At 46.1% G+C, this 14,822-nt stretch overlaps 1 protein-coding gene across 1 annotated transcript in view; it reads right to left on the bottom strand.

Annotated features, from left to right (window-relative positions):
* The window catches only part of ERBIN (erbb2 interacting protein), a 119,001-nt gene extending 107,564 nt beyond the window's left edge, over positions 1-11,437 (bottom strand). Inside the window, exon 1 of the mRNA XM_078605525.1 lies at positions 11,056-11,437. The gene's annotated coding sequence lies outside the window, so the exon portion shown is untranslated. The remainder of the gene's footprint in view (positions 1-11,055) is intronic.
* Between the last annotated feature and the right edge of the window lie 3,385 nt (positions 11,438-14,822).

Raw genomic sequence — 14,822 nt, 5'->3', positions numbered from 1 at the left:
TCGCTGTAATACCATCCCCGATCAACTACACGTCTATTTATAAGTGTTCAGAACTTCATTTCCCTGCGTTAAGTCATTTGGCTGCAGTCCTATCAACAAAACACGTGTTCCCGTATCCACGGACGGACATCAGCTTAGACTACCCCCCATCGCTTTGACTTAAACGTCTTGAGCAGATCAGAATGAGAATATGTATTTATCAAAATTGATTTGGTTCTTTTGGTAAAGTCACGTAGAAAGAGAAATATAATGCAATACATTATATTTCTAAGTTAACTAGGTTTTGTTTTCTCTTTCATTTGTACCTGATGATGGTTGCTTGTGTTGCAATCGAAACGTCGTATACTATTATTTAATGTTTTCTTTTCTCTTTCTACGCGACTTTACCGAAAGAACCAAAAATTATTTATTTATCCTGGAGGAATCCGATGATCTATGAAGCTCTTTTTCACAGCTGTCCACTGCGGAACTGCTGGGTCATTTCATTTCTTGCTGCCAACACCGACAGTAACCAAAGGCGTGCATCATCACCAACATCATCAGCCACGATCAAGGCTAAGATTACGTGAAGCAACACCCTAAAAAAGAACACGCTAAAAGGAGCATCAGAAATGGTGTCACGCATCCACCAAAGTTATTCACAGTGTCAGAATATTTTACGAAAATCGGGTTCGGACAAAGCCACGTCTGTTTAACAGAGTTAAAGGATCAGGCGTCTAAGAATCAAAGATGCTTGCTTGAGACGTGCAAATGTACAGATCTGCTCACACAGCAGAGTTTCCATTTGTGAAAACGTTTCTCTACTTCTCTGGGGGACCCAGTACAGCCAAGTGCAGGGGTTTTTTTTCCCCTCTCTCTCTCCAAACAAAAGGTCAGGGGAAAGAATTTATGGCGAAACCTTAGGGCTAGCGTGGGTGTTTTGCCGCGGTGCTTTCTAAAGCGAAATTCAGTCAATGATTTTAACATTATACGATTTTACATTATACGGTTTTAATGTTATGCGATTTTCCCTTATAAGGTGTTTTCATTATACGATTTTACACTACAAACTTTACGTTTTTACATAAGATTTTACATTATACGATTTTACATTATACGCACAGTAAATGTGATTTGAAATTGTTCGAGTTCAAGGTTATTGGCACAAAGCTTGTCACAATAGCCGTGCTTTGATTATCATCAAGTACAAAGTGAACTGCAGTTTGAGGATGTATTTGTCAGACTGTCTTCAAGATCCTTCACAGACTCTTACCCCTTCCAACCTCTCAACTCTCATCTCACTCTACAACTCCCCCCACACACACACACCCTCTCTAACTCCATCGACCAAGGGCTTGCTGTGAAAGCCCCAAGTCAACCTTCGCCCGGTGGGAGGTCACTCACTCTCCCCTGCTGCTCCTACTGTCTGGAACTCCTTTTCCCCAGCCATCCACGCTGTTCAAATCCAGGCCACCTCTTTTTTTCATCTGGCTATGTTTTTTACCGGCTCACTCTCTCTGAATTAATTATGCCCACTGGCTCCGAACAGCGTCTTTCATCAGGTCGCAGTCGCATTTAGGCGCTACAAAAATCCACGTCGTATTCGACTGTATTTACTGCGGGGTATTAACTACAATTTTTTTTAGGCATCGAATGGTGTATAATTAATTTGATGTAAAACATATACCTAATACGTGCATCCAATAATGCGTCTAATAATAATACTGGGACGAATTAATTAGGACTTATATAACAAATCAGTGCAATCACTCAATACGGTTGTCACATTTCGGCAGAGTGCTAAACAACTACACCACCGCATCGCCCCCCCCTCCCCCCGTCGCCCCCCCGCCCCCATCGCCCACCCCTCCTCCCGTCGACCCCCCCTCCCTCCGTCGCCCCCTCCCCCCGCCGTCCCTCCCCCCGCCGCCCCCCCCTCCACCAGCCCCCCCTCCCCGTCGCCCCCACACCCTCCTCCCGCCGTCGCCACCCATCCACCATGGCCCCCCCCTCCACCCCGTCGACCCCCCCTCCCTCCGTCGCCCCCTCCCCCCGCCCCCCCTCCCCCATCGCCCCCCCCTCCACCCCGTCGACCCCCCCTCTCCCCGTCGCCCCCCCTCCCTCCGCCCCCCCTCCCTCCGTCGCCCCTCCCCCTCCTCCCTCCGTCGCCCCCCCCCCCCCGCTCTCGTTACAGCAGTCGGGAGATCCAAGCAATGTCTGTGGATCACAGAATAATTCTCATTACAGCCGGGACGATGAGTCGACTCATCTCCCCTTCTATTCACATCTTCTTTGTCCACCCCCCCCCCCCCTTATTAAAGTCGAGTGACTAAACGAGAATTGTCGAGGAGGAAATCTCTCGCTCAACTCACGTGGTCGGAGGTGAGTTCAAAACCGCCAACTCCTGAGCTCTGATGGAACGCATGGAACGCGGTCTCCCGTTCCAGGACGCGACTATGCTGGTGGTGATGAGCAGGGCTACTTATCTTGGGTTTTTGTTGTTGTTTTTTTAAAATCCGGGCACGTCGGAGAAGGGGGGTGGGGGAAACAACCCCGACCTGGTATCATGCCGGCGCCAGTACGTTCTTGTAGAGTGCGTGTAGAATTTACCTGTTACGTAACCCGCCCTTCCCCCCCACCAAACCCTCCTAGGTTGCCATTCCATCATCATTCATCGGCGCTTATTGGCGAACAGCACTTGCCCCAAGAGAATAGGAAGACTACACGGGGGAGCTTTGTCTTTGCCGCGCTACGAACCCGGCCGGCCGAGTTCCGATTCCCGCTCACGGCCAACACCAGCGACGGATATCTGAATCGGTCCTGGGCCTCCCCTAAGTCGACTCGACCTCAAATGACAATCTGTTGTGGCGTGTAAAAAAACACCGCCACTGGGGAGACAGCGACGGGGCGGGAGGGGGAGGGTGTGTCGAGCGTGGTGCTGGCACACCCAAACTCGCCTAACAGCACTTGCCCCAAAAGGTCTGTCAAGGCTATACGGGGGATCTTTGTTGTGTCACGGACCCAATGGCAACGTCCCTCATCCCTCCTCCTCCATCCACCGCCCTCCCTCTCTCCAAGAAGTGACAGCACGCATCTGCCACTTCACAGAAAAATGCCGCGACCAAGTGCTTAAGAGCAGTGGTGGTGGTGGTTGTTGGGGGGGGGGGGAGAAAAACAATCATTGTGCTCGCCAGCTCGGTAGATAAATTAAAACTACAGTGCACGCTCGGTAGTAATGCGAGGCGCTGTGTTCATTTGCATCGTTGAACTGTGCCGGGTAGCTGACGGCAGAGCATCTCAACCCCCCCCAAGGAGCAATTCCCGCACGTTCCAAGGGCTCAAGTACAAAATCCTGCAAGACCGGATTTTAATGACTGCCAATAGCTGTACTCACAACAACAACAACAAAAACGAGCTGCAATTGCTATATTTAATAACAGGGACGAACACATTGAGAGGAGACGACTTGTATTTGTTTGTTCAAGGAACAAAAAAAATTCAAGGAACAAAAAATATATAACCTTCGTGGAGTACACATACCTGTCAACCCCTTATTAGTGCCTATTCCATATTACCAACCAATTCAGACCGTATTGGTCCCACAGTGCCTTTATAAACCTCAACGTTAATCTTACAAAGTCCCATCACAAGTGAGAAACACAAAGAAACAGACAAACTGATTTTGAAACGGATGTACGCCGTATGGACCTGAAAACTCAATTTCCCTGTACAAGAAAAAGGGTAAACCGTGTGGGTTGACGGGTATGAGTGCACACCGTGAAGCAGTTCAGGCTTTAGACGCCAGATAATTAAAAGGTGGATTTATAAGCAGCGTAACAGAGAGCCACATAGCAGCAAAAGTTTCCGAAATTCTACAAGTCACAAACATCGCAAACAGCAGAGGAAACACAATGAGTGAATCAGAAGAGTGAATAGAATTATCCGAAATGTAAACAACGATAATGCAAAAGTCTAACACGAAACTGAAATAAACATGGAGTTCGGTGCAAAAATTTTAAAAAGCGCAGTGGCATGTTTTGATGAGACAGACGTGCAGACAAATCCATTGTTGAACTACACTTCTATGTTTCCACAACACCCATGTTCATCCACTGCGCCAACGCCCACTGATCAGCATGGAAGGGGGGGGGGTGATAGACGGTCAAAATAACCCCCACACAGCCTAGGAGAGGGCACTCATCCAAATTGATGATAAAATGAATATACATGTTAAAAGCAAATTATCTGCAGTCGAGTTACTTAATCATTTACTGTACATATTTAATTAGTAGTATTATTAACATCATTATATCTGCGCTTGTTTACACCTCCTCGCTGAGTCTCAAAACTCTTTTTCTGGAGACTCCTGCCAAGCTTTTGTTTTCCTGTAGGGGTGATGTTGGGGTGATGCGTCATGCCAATTAAGTAATTTGCACACCATTTCCAGCACGAGGATGTTTCGGCATATACCAGTTGCGTTGCAATGTGTTTTTACGTAGTTTTGTTTTACCTATAAAATGAAACCAGGAACCTGGAATACAGAGAGCACAAACTCCAGAGCAAAAGGTGCCCAAGTCGGGAATCAAACCCACGTTTCTTGCTGCGAGGAGGAAACCAGAGAACACGACGCCCATTATGAAAGCGTGACGTTTCTTGTGATTGCGTGGAACCTGCTTGGAATAAAATATAATCCAACGTAACACAACCTTCTGATGTTCCACGTCACAAAATATGGGGTGGGTGGGGGCGATGAGTGACTCCTCGTCACGAGAGGCCTCGCGTTGGCAAGACGAAATAAAAACGCACAAGTGCATTTGGATTGCGGAAAAGATGAGCCCATAAGATGGGTCTTCACAGGAGGACAGCGACATCTCAACTTACGCGTCCTGGCGCCTACTTAAGCCCGTCCTGGCGGTGGGAGTAAATCGTAGGCGATGATAAGACGCGTCGTGAGTATGATGTTGCAGTCAGCGGTAGTCGTGGGCTTAGGAATCGAGATTGCTAACATACTAATCAACACGTCATTCCCGCCTCCGCTGTAAGCGACGCCTCTCACCGTGGTCAAAAAACGTGATTGACAGTTCACCGTCTTGCCAACTCATTTCGCGAGAAGGGGTCAAGTACCAAGGTGTTCATTTCTCTATTTTTCGGGTCGCCGCTTTACTGGAGTAATGCGGCACTTGACTAGTATTAAGCACAGCAATAGCGAGAGGTAAGACTCGATGTGGTGTGTGCTGGGTGTGAACATATCTTCCGGAACGCTGGTAGACTGGGGTAGGCACGTGAATATCAGCCATAGCGAGATGGATACTTGATGTTGTGTGCCGGGTCAAACATGTTTTTTCCGGGTCCCTAAGCCAACCAGACGCTCCCGAAATTAATCAAGTGAGTGTGTGTACGTGGGACTGAGTGTTCTGTACAAGCTTAATTGGAAGATAACCGTGGTGGGCATGGATTTTTCTCTGAGGCCTCTCTGGTGATTCCCTCCACAATTAGAAACATGCGTTCCCGGGATTTGGCTCCTATACATTTCCACACGATAAGCCACTTCGTTGAGCTATCATTTGTGGCCAAGTCGCTTCTGAAAAAGAGCTACACAGTACAGCTCAGTGGAGCTTACCTGATAACATAAAAAACAATTGTTTCATAACATCTCGCCGATATTGCAAGATGCTGCCCAACAAAACGACGTGATGAACATTCCATCTCACGTGAGTGTGAGCGGGTGGGGGGGGATTTCCACCAGAAGTATATGGCACCGAATACCGACCGCATTTTTAACTGAGCAGTTTCCAGTTTGGGCCAACTCCTGTCAGTGACTCAGAGACAAATAACTTTGTATGGACCGCTCCTGAAGGAAGTTACTGCGGTTCGTGTTCTGCTGTACGGCAGTGTAAGAGTGACTACGGCGATAAGTCATTTCACGTCTGTGCAGTACACGTTGCCGATTTCGTATTGTACATTACACACAGGTCTCATAACCATCTGGCCTACCTCACCACACTTACAGAGAACACATCTGTGTGTAAAGCACAAAAAACGTGTATTCTAGTTATACTGTACTACGCCGTGTGTTGTCTATATACACATTACACACTGCACACACAACACACAATAATGATTGTGTGTTTTTGACAAAGCTGCTCTCCTTTAGGGCCGGGCGTTCCAGAGTGCTTTAACATCACATCTTATATGAATACATTTGAAGGGGGCACCTCCAGTGGCAGCTGACCCGGTGGGCACAAGGTGGCTCGGTTCCTGGCTGGCACATGGGCATTAGTCTGCCAGTAAGGGGGCGATTAATGACTGCGATATGCAATCCAAATGGCTACGTATAATCCAACAATACACAATGCATACACACTACATTCTCTATACCCCTACGTATGTATCACATACATATACACCCCATACAAAACACATATTATATATACACAAAACACAATGTGTACAACACACAATACATACTACACAACACAGCTGTACGTAACAAATACGAACAAATCTTGAACTGGGAGCAGAATGGGCAAAAGTGAACGGGATATAGCTGGTGCCAGCTAAGGCACAAGGAAATCAGATCTCTCTTACTTAACAGCAACCTTTGATATCAGAGGGGAGACGTTAATGGTAAATTAACGAGCGGGGGGGGGTGTTAATCAAGAGTTTATGGGCGGCAAGGTGCAGCAGTGGTGGCACTCATGCCTCACACCAAGAAGGGTTCGATTACAGACTCAGGTGTCTGCGTGGGGTTTGTACGTTCTCTCCCTGTTCTGGAAGGGGTTTTTTCCCCCCATCGAGTTCTCTGGTTTGCTCCCAAAGCTAAAATTACACACAATGCAACCGGTATTGGCCAAACAGCCCAAAGCTGAAATGCCATCCGTCCAACCACACCACCGCAGGTCACAGCACTTCTCTTTTTAAATCCTTTATATTAAGTTCGCTTGCTTGCTTGCGTGCTTGCTTGCTTGCGTGCTTGCGTGCTTGCTTGCTTACGACCGTGCAAATCTTTCGGTCGTTTTTTAACCCACTTCCCGTGATCCAATCGAGCTGACATTTTCCACACAGACTCGTTGTGCGAGACAATTAATTACCAAAATTTTACACTTTTAAGGCAAAAAAAAATGATTTTACATATATTCAAATAGAACTCATTCATGGCTTTGGCTGAACGTCACAGTGTAAGAGCCCAGAGCGTAACCCCTCCACAGGCCGTGGCGGAGTAGCGCAGTTGGTAGCGCCCTCACTTCCCATGCCAAAGGTCGCGGGATCGATCCCCGTGTCCTCCACAGGCGAATATATTTTTAAATCCTTTATATTAAGTTCGCTGCCACGCATATAAAGGATTTATAGTGAAAAACTTTGTTTTTACGGGTTATACTTATTTTAAATCCTTTATATTAAGTTCGCTTGCTTGCTTGCTTGTGTGCTTGCGTGCTTGCTTGCTTGCTTACGACCGTGCAAATCTTTCGGTCGTTTTTAAAACCCACTTCCTGTGATCCAATCGAACTGACGTTTTGCACACAGACTCGTTGTGCCTGACAATTAATGTTCGTGAAAAATGTTTTCCTACATTTTACACTGTTGAGGGAATTTGTTTTTAAATATTTAATTACCAATTGCTTTATGCTGCCAGACAATCATCTGACCCATAGGTGGCAGCCATCTCAAGCCAGAGGACGAGAGGACTCTAGCCGCCACGCATATAAAGGATTTATAGTGAAAAAACTTTGTTTTTACGGGTTTACTTGTTAAATCCTTTATATTAAGTTCGCTTGCTTGCTTGCGTGCTTGCTTGCGTGCTTGCTTGCTTACGACCGTGCAAATCTTTCGGTCGTTTTTTAACCCACTTCCCGTGATCCAATCGAGCTGACATTTTCCACACAGACTCGTTGTGCGAGACAATTAATGTTCGTGAAAATTTTTTTCCTAAATTTTACACTTTTTAGGAATTTTTTTTTATATTTAATTACCAATTGCTTAATGGTGGCAGGCAATCATCTGACCCATAGGTGGCAGCCATCTCAAGCCAGAGGACGAGAGGACTCTAGCCACCACGCATATAAAGGATTTATAGTGAAAAACTTTGTTTTTACGGGTTAATTTTTTACTTCTTCCGTCCGCACTGCCCCATCTCAGAAATGCCTCTACCGTCGTCTTAACAACAATAACACAACTCGATTTAAGAAGAACAAAACACACCGCGTCGTGCTCTTTTTCGACGACAACTGTTTGCTGCTGGCCGTTTGACGTTTTTGGGACCTTTGGAGCCGATGAAATGGATGAAACGCAACACGCAAGACGGAATAGGTGACACGTCAATGTTGGTGCGCAGGAAGGATGTGTTTGTTGGTCTTTCCAACTCCAAACTTCCAAAAATAGCCAACCCATCATCATCATCACTGGGGGGGGAGGTGAGGGATAAATTAATTAAATAAATGCATGCATACAGTAATCTCCGTGCCACGCGGGAGGCTAATGAAGATGATGCACATATGATGTATCTTGGCAACAACACCGCGGGCAGGCAATAACAATTCTACTCGTAATACAGTACCGGTGATTCGTGAATAACACTATGACTGTGGTTAAGTTTAGGAGCGAATTAAAGTACAACATCGCGCCCCACAGTTGACACGGAGTGATCTTGACAATAACAACCGATGGCCGAGTGGCATTTGCATGACAAGCCTGACAGCCGATGCGACCCTGATTTTCGAAACCGTCCCGTGGGTCTGCTTGCTTATCAAACCAAATGTTGCAGGATAAAACGTGTCCGAAAAACATATGCGTACTTACGTGCGAGACGAAGGGCATATTTCTGCTCATATTCTTTTACACAAACATGCTTTCTCTGTCATCATACTCATCAGGCGTGATCAACAGACTGCTGGATGAAAGCCTAAGCAATGAATCACTCGTTCTCTTTAACAGGGAAACAAGGGATAAAATATATGTGGGGTTTATACACATCCGTACTATTAAAACTAAAGTCCATGCATCTAATAGCATCCCTGGACCGAGAGCCTTTGATATTTTAATAATCCTGTTATTCCCAGTCGCCACGGATTAATGGTTTAGCTGGGACGAGGGCAACTGCCCCCCCAGGCAAGACACATACAGGAGTGTAGGTTCGTGTGGCCACAAGCCCCCACCCGCCTTTGTCTCCCCTAGTGTTCCTGCTAAGCACACCGCAGCAATCAAGGCAACGTATGAGACGGACGTTATTTTTTTTAGGCTGGGTTGACCTAGAGGTGAGGACCGAAGCTGGTTACAGAACCACAAGACGTCAACTTCCGCACCTACAATTAGTACGGTTGGCTACGTACGGTGCGAAAGAAGTTCTACATACATATACAGAACACAACTGTCAAGCGTGTATTCGGTATCTATTAACCTGGGAGTCGAACACGGAGTTTGGAAATGTGATTCATTGGGCGAACCATGCCACTTTCTCCAGAAATGAAGACAGGCAAGCGGGCACAAACCATGGAGAGCCATGCAAGCACATAGGCAGGTTGACTGGCACAGATATAGAGACACGGGTAGATAGACAAGCGGATAAGCAAAGACACGTGCAGACAGTTCGAGAGATAATGGGCACAAACGAAACACGGTTTGTGGCAACGCGAGTCTGGACCAGAGGGTGCATGAAGCAGAGGTCGCAACCGGGTACCCGATACCCGTACCCTACCCGATACCCGGCTACCCGTACCCGGCCGGGTACGGGTACTCATTTGCGACCCTGGTGCGGCCGGGTACGGGTAGCCCATTTGCGACCCTGGTGCGGCCGGGTACGGGTAAGGAATCAAAACCCGTTTGCGACCTCTGGCATGAAGCCACCACGTATGCTCTTGACCACAAAAGAACGAGCTTAAAATCCCACACCCCTCTAACCTCGCGGAAGGCACACGCCCTGTGCCTGCTCTTAGCCAGGTCAGTTTTGTATACCCGCAAACATTGATATTGGCTTTGTTGCACAGTCACAGCAATGTCGATACTGTGTACATATTAACCAGACCTGTGGTTGGAATCGAACCGTGCGAATCCCTCCCTCATTGGGCTGTTGATTATATCACGTTGCCCTCAATGTCATTTTGCATTCATGTCGCTGGAAATTACACGCTGTCGTCAGCCGTATTGTAAGCGCGGATGTAATTGGGTTGCCGTAATTATATTGTATGATTGAGCTCAGATGGCCACCCACGTGTTAATTCATTCAACCGTTCGTTCTGGATTTCATTCATCTATCCACCCAGCCACACAGAGATGTCCCATTAATCAAATCATGAATTCAGACATTCACGAGTTCATCCACCACGCGGAATCCCAACCGCTGAAGTATAATTACCGTACAGGGATTACGGCGGTAGATGTTGTACATAATTAGAAGTAAAGCAATGTGTGCGCAACTACGTAATGTTTATTTGAATGAGACAAGATCGGGGTATAATGCATTGCAGGGAATGTAAAACACACCCATTTATATTGTCCAAACGATTGTAAAACTTGGGTGAAAAAACAGGGAATTGGCTCTTAAAATGTAAAAATAACCTTCCTACAATTCACATTGTCCCAAGGTTTTGTCTTGTTAAGTTGTGGCCCAGGCACTTTAAGCTTCCTAATAATTACCCCCAATACACAGACGCTACAGTGGGTGTCCGATGCAAATTCTATCGATGGCCCGAAGGAGCTTTAAAGATGATAAGTTGGCACACACGTAGACTAATCTACGCCGATAACCTGCAGCACACAAGATACATCCTCCAACATTTCCAAATTTTGACCCACTCAACACCAATCAATTTCATACCGCGGAGGTTAATCAGTTTCATTCATGGATTGTGCAACAATGTGATAGGTTAAGTCACGTACAGAAACACACGCACACATTGTAAACAGAATCATCATCAGCAAGTGAACCGAGTAATTCGCCATCCCAGTGGGTAGTGTGAGACGCTGTAGTAAAACACCTCGGATTACAGCAACAGGGCAACACTTCCACTCACATCGCAAAGAGCGAATCTCAACTCGACAGGACAATTGCGATTCCGACAAAGCCACGGAAACACCACGAACCTGGGATTCTTGTCGGAAGATGCTGCCGATGGGTTGGCGACTAGAATAAGCCAGCGACGTTGCCCTCCAAGTGGCGATCGAAGGCAGAAGAACCCATGGTGGGTTTTTTTTTTAGTTTTTGGCAAGTTGACTTACGAAAATCTTATTGTTTCTTATCTGGTTGCCGCTGTTGATGCAACGCCCGTGTGCCCGATCGCGGCTGGTACGTCCGTGAGCCGTGAGTGTCGCCCTGCTCGCCGTACCCACCGCTGCTGTGGTTCGGAGCGGTATAAAGAGAATCGTTTACGATTGTTAAAGATTCTTTTTTGGTGGAGACGGCTCCCCACTCACGACCGCCCACCACGTCGACTCGCTTCGCGGCACTGAGCGAGCCCAACATGGGAGTGGGGGGGGCCTGAGGCGCGGAGTGGGCGGAGTTAACTGAATATGGGCGGAGTCAATTAGCAAAGTGGGCGGGGGCTTCCGTTGGTATGGGCGGGGCTTAGGTGGTAATTGTGCAGCCAAGATTTGCATAAATATGGGCGGAGTCAACTAGCAAAGTGGGCGGGGGCTCCGTCAGTATGGGCAAAGCTTAGGTGGTATGGGCGGGGCTTAGGTGGTAATTGTGCAGCCAAGATTTGCATAAATATGGGCGGAGTCAACTAGCAAAGTTGGCGGGGGCTCCGTCAGTATGGGCAAAGCTTAGGTGGTAATGGTGCAGCCGAAATTTGCATAAATATGGGCGGTGCCGCTGCGAGGAAGTGGGCGGGGTCTGGACGAGAATGAGTTCCGGCCGTGTTTAACGTGACCCTCGTTGTCAAGACACAGGGGGGCGCCTATCCGTGCTGGGAAATCTAAAAGTTCCTTCGAGCGGAGGGGCTTATCTAGTCTATTGTTTGTAAACGGACGCACCGACCCCTCCCCATCCACTAATTCCATGCAACGCTGTCCTTTCTTTAACCGGCTGGGAATCGCAACGAAACTCAAATGAGCCTCACGTGTTGGTGTTACTCAACAATACGGCGTGCAGAGATTTTTTTTACGTTCTCAAAAGTGGGACTATTTTTTTTGTTCTGCATTCCGCAGTTCGAACAAAACGCGGGCCGCGGAAGGATTTGCACAACTGCACTCTGCGTGCTTCGTCTGCTTTGGGGTCAACTTGTTGAATGCACTGACTGGCACGTTATTGCGATGTGCGTTTGTAAATCATATCACGATGAAAGAAATGCCAACTTTTTTTAGTTTTTAGTTACATAACATTAACATACGTACGCAATGCTATACGGTACTTGAAAAGCAGGACTTTATCTTCCTATGCATGTTGAGTATTTTAATTATACCGTAATGGCATATCTAATGGACAGCATTGGGTTATGTAATCACACATTAATTAGATTAGTTACCAAGATGCCAATTGGCAATCCCCGCCTAATTATTCGAGAAGCTACGACGCATTCCTCTGAGCAAAGTGGGAATATACAGTACAGTACTTTGTTTCGAAAATGGAAACTGTAACCAGGACATTTTTGGGGAAACATCACCATCCTCAAATCTCACCCAGATCCACATGAACGCTGCGGCGTGAACATCGTGGGACAACGCCGACTTCCACAATAAACACCGCGTTCGAGACCCAAACATCGCACCTCGTCGCTCTGACATTCCTTCCTCAAAGACACTGGTGTCACCACCGTGAACCACATCATAACATCACCAGGCCAATGTGCGCATCTTCACACACGGTACATTAAAGACAAGGCACAGTACAGCAGTGCGATTGTGGTCATGTAAACCCAAAGCATGGGCCATATAAAGTAAACAAACCGTGGTCTGTTCTCCTTCAACGAAGTAATAACAATATGACGTCCACGAACTCTCCTGAATCCCTCTCGTGGCTAGCAGATCTCGACTTCATTTACCTCTTGAACACACACATATATTTAACAGTACCTGATGACGGAGACTTGTGTTGCCTCCGAAACGTGATTTATTATTTTATTTTATTTCCATTATTACTTTTATTAACTTTTAATTTTATTTTTTACCTACGTGACTTTACCGAAAGAACCTAAGAGTATGAATCATTGCAGTCACGAAAGCTTCAAATCTAGAATTTATATAACAGGTTGGTGTACCTATTGACGCTGTTTACTTGCGTGAATCCACTACTGGATGAGGGCTTTCTCATGCCGAGCGTGGTCATGGGAGTAACGTGACCATACTTCATCAAAATTGTCCAGTTGCAGTGGGGGGCAGCGTAGATGTGGCAATCAGAAAAGTTCTGTACAACAATTGAATGCATCTATGTTGAACTTCTTTCGCACCGTACGTAGCCAACCGTGCCAATCGGAGGTGCATTGAGGTTTAGAGGGGGGGGGGGGTGGGAATCGATGTAATTTCTGAATCAAAACAGAAAATATATTCTGAATAGTTCCATATAAATTTTGTATCAAGGTTATTTTAAGCTATCCGTGGCTTTCATTCTTGGCATCACTAAACACAGGACCGATAATTCAAAAATGATAGCTGTTTTAGACGATGAATCTCAGTCGAGTTCCTTATTAGCCAGTCATTACGGTGGTGGTGGTGACAGTACACAGTTCTGCAGTTAATAGCGTGTGGTCATGGTTGGCTCATGCCCCCTAGCGTTTGTCTTTAACATTCCAGCAGCTTATTTTTGATTGTTTTCATGGACTTAACTTAGAAGACATCAATATTTTATCCAGGGTCTATCCCCCGGTGAATGAAGACCTCCCCTCGTCATTGTTCTCTCGCAGTGCTGCCATACCACAAATTAATCTCATTATTGCACATGGGCCGATGTAACTGATCCATCAACACGCTGGGTTGACCCCTCGGACGCTCCTGCTGTTGTGGAGTGACTCAGGGTTTGGTAGTGGTACATGTTGTTTATGTCGTTTATTGTGAATATTCGGTCACAGTTCCTATGATCACCGTTACATTGCTTTTATGGCTTTATTTTGGTGATTTCGAAAAGTTTTTTGGTTCGGCCATGTTTGTTTGTTGTAGTACGGAGTTAGACTGATGGCCTTAATCTAAGTTGTCTTGTGGTTATTGTTGTTGTTTGACTTGCATCCCACTGGGATTTTTGCACACAACGTTGATGTACGGTGCTTTTTCTGCAATATTTTGCCGTCTTTTCTTGGATTTTCAGTTTGCACTTAGTCACATATTCACTTTAAGATGTTTTCTTGTTCATGTTTTTGTTTTTTTGTTTGTTGCGGTTGCACCCGATGCAAGAGCCGAATGCCTCACAGGGCTATACCTAATAAATAAAACTGAAACCTCTTGGACGCAGTCTCTCCTCTTCCTATGGTTGCCATTTATCACTCGTATTGTCCATCATCCCTTCAAACAATGTTTGTGTCCCGCCAAAGTGCATCTAATAATAGTACACTCTATTTAACCAGCACACACCCTTGAGATTTCGCATCTCATTTCCAAATTGAGTCCCTGGCAAGATATCCGGAGGCATGTTAATTCTTAGTAACATGTAAACAATACAAAATCAATGAATATTGCATCATTTAGTAGCATATCTTTGAAACTGCATATATGTTAGAGATATATCTAGCATTTGTGCAATTACTGAATATTAATATCCTTTAAATCGAGCCCATCGAGGGTTTGTTTTTCAATGTTGGAAAATCTAGATGTATTAACGTGGAACATGTTTAACATTTGTTTAACATTTAAACAGAATATACAATAATATTCCAAAGCTGACGACACCTTCTGTTTCTTAAGTCGAGAGCTGTGGCCACCTG

The sequence above is a fragment of the Lampetra planeri genome, chromosome 24 (assembly GCF_965212315.1).
Source record: "Lampetra planeri chromosome 24, kcLamPlan1.2.h2, whole genome shotgun sequence".
In the NCBI taxonomy this organism is placed as follows: Eukaryota; Metazoa; Chordata; class Hyperoartia; order Petromyzontiformes; family Petromyzontidae; genus Lampetra; species Lampetra planeri.
Note: the sequence above shows the minus strand (reverse complement) of the source record. Positions and strands in the feature narration are given on the sequence as shown.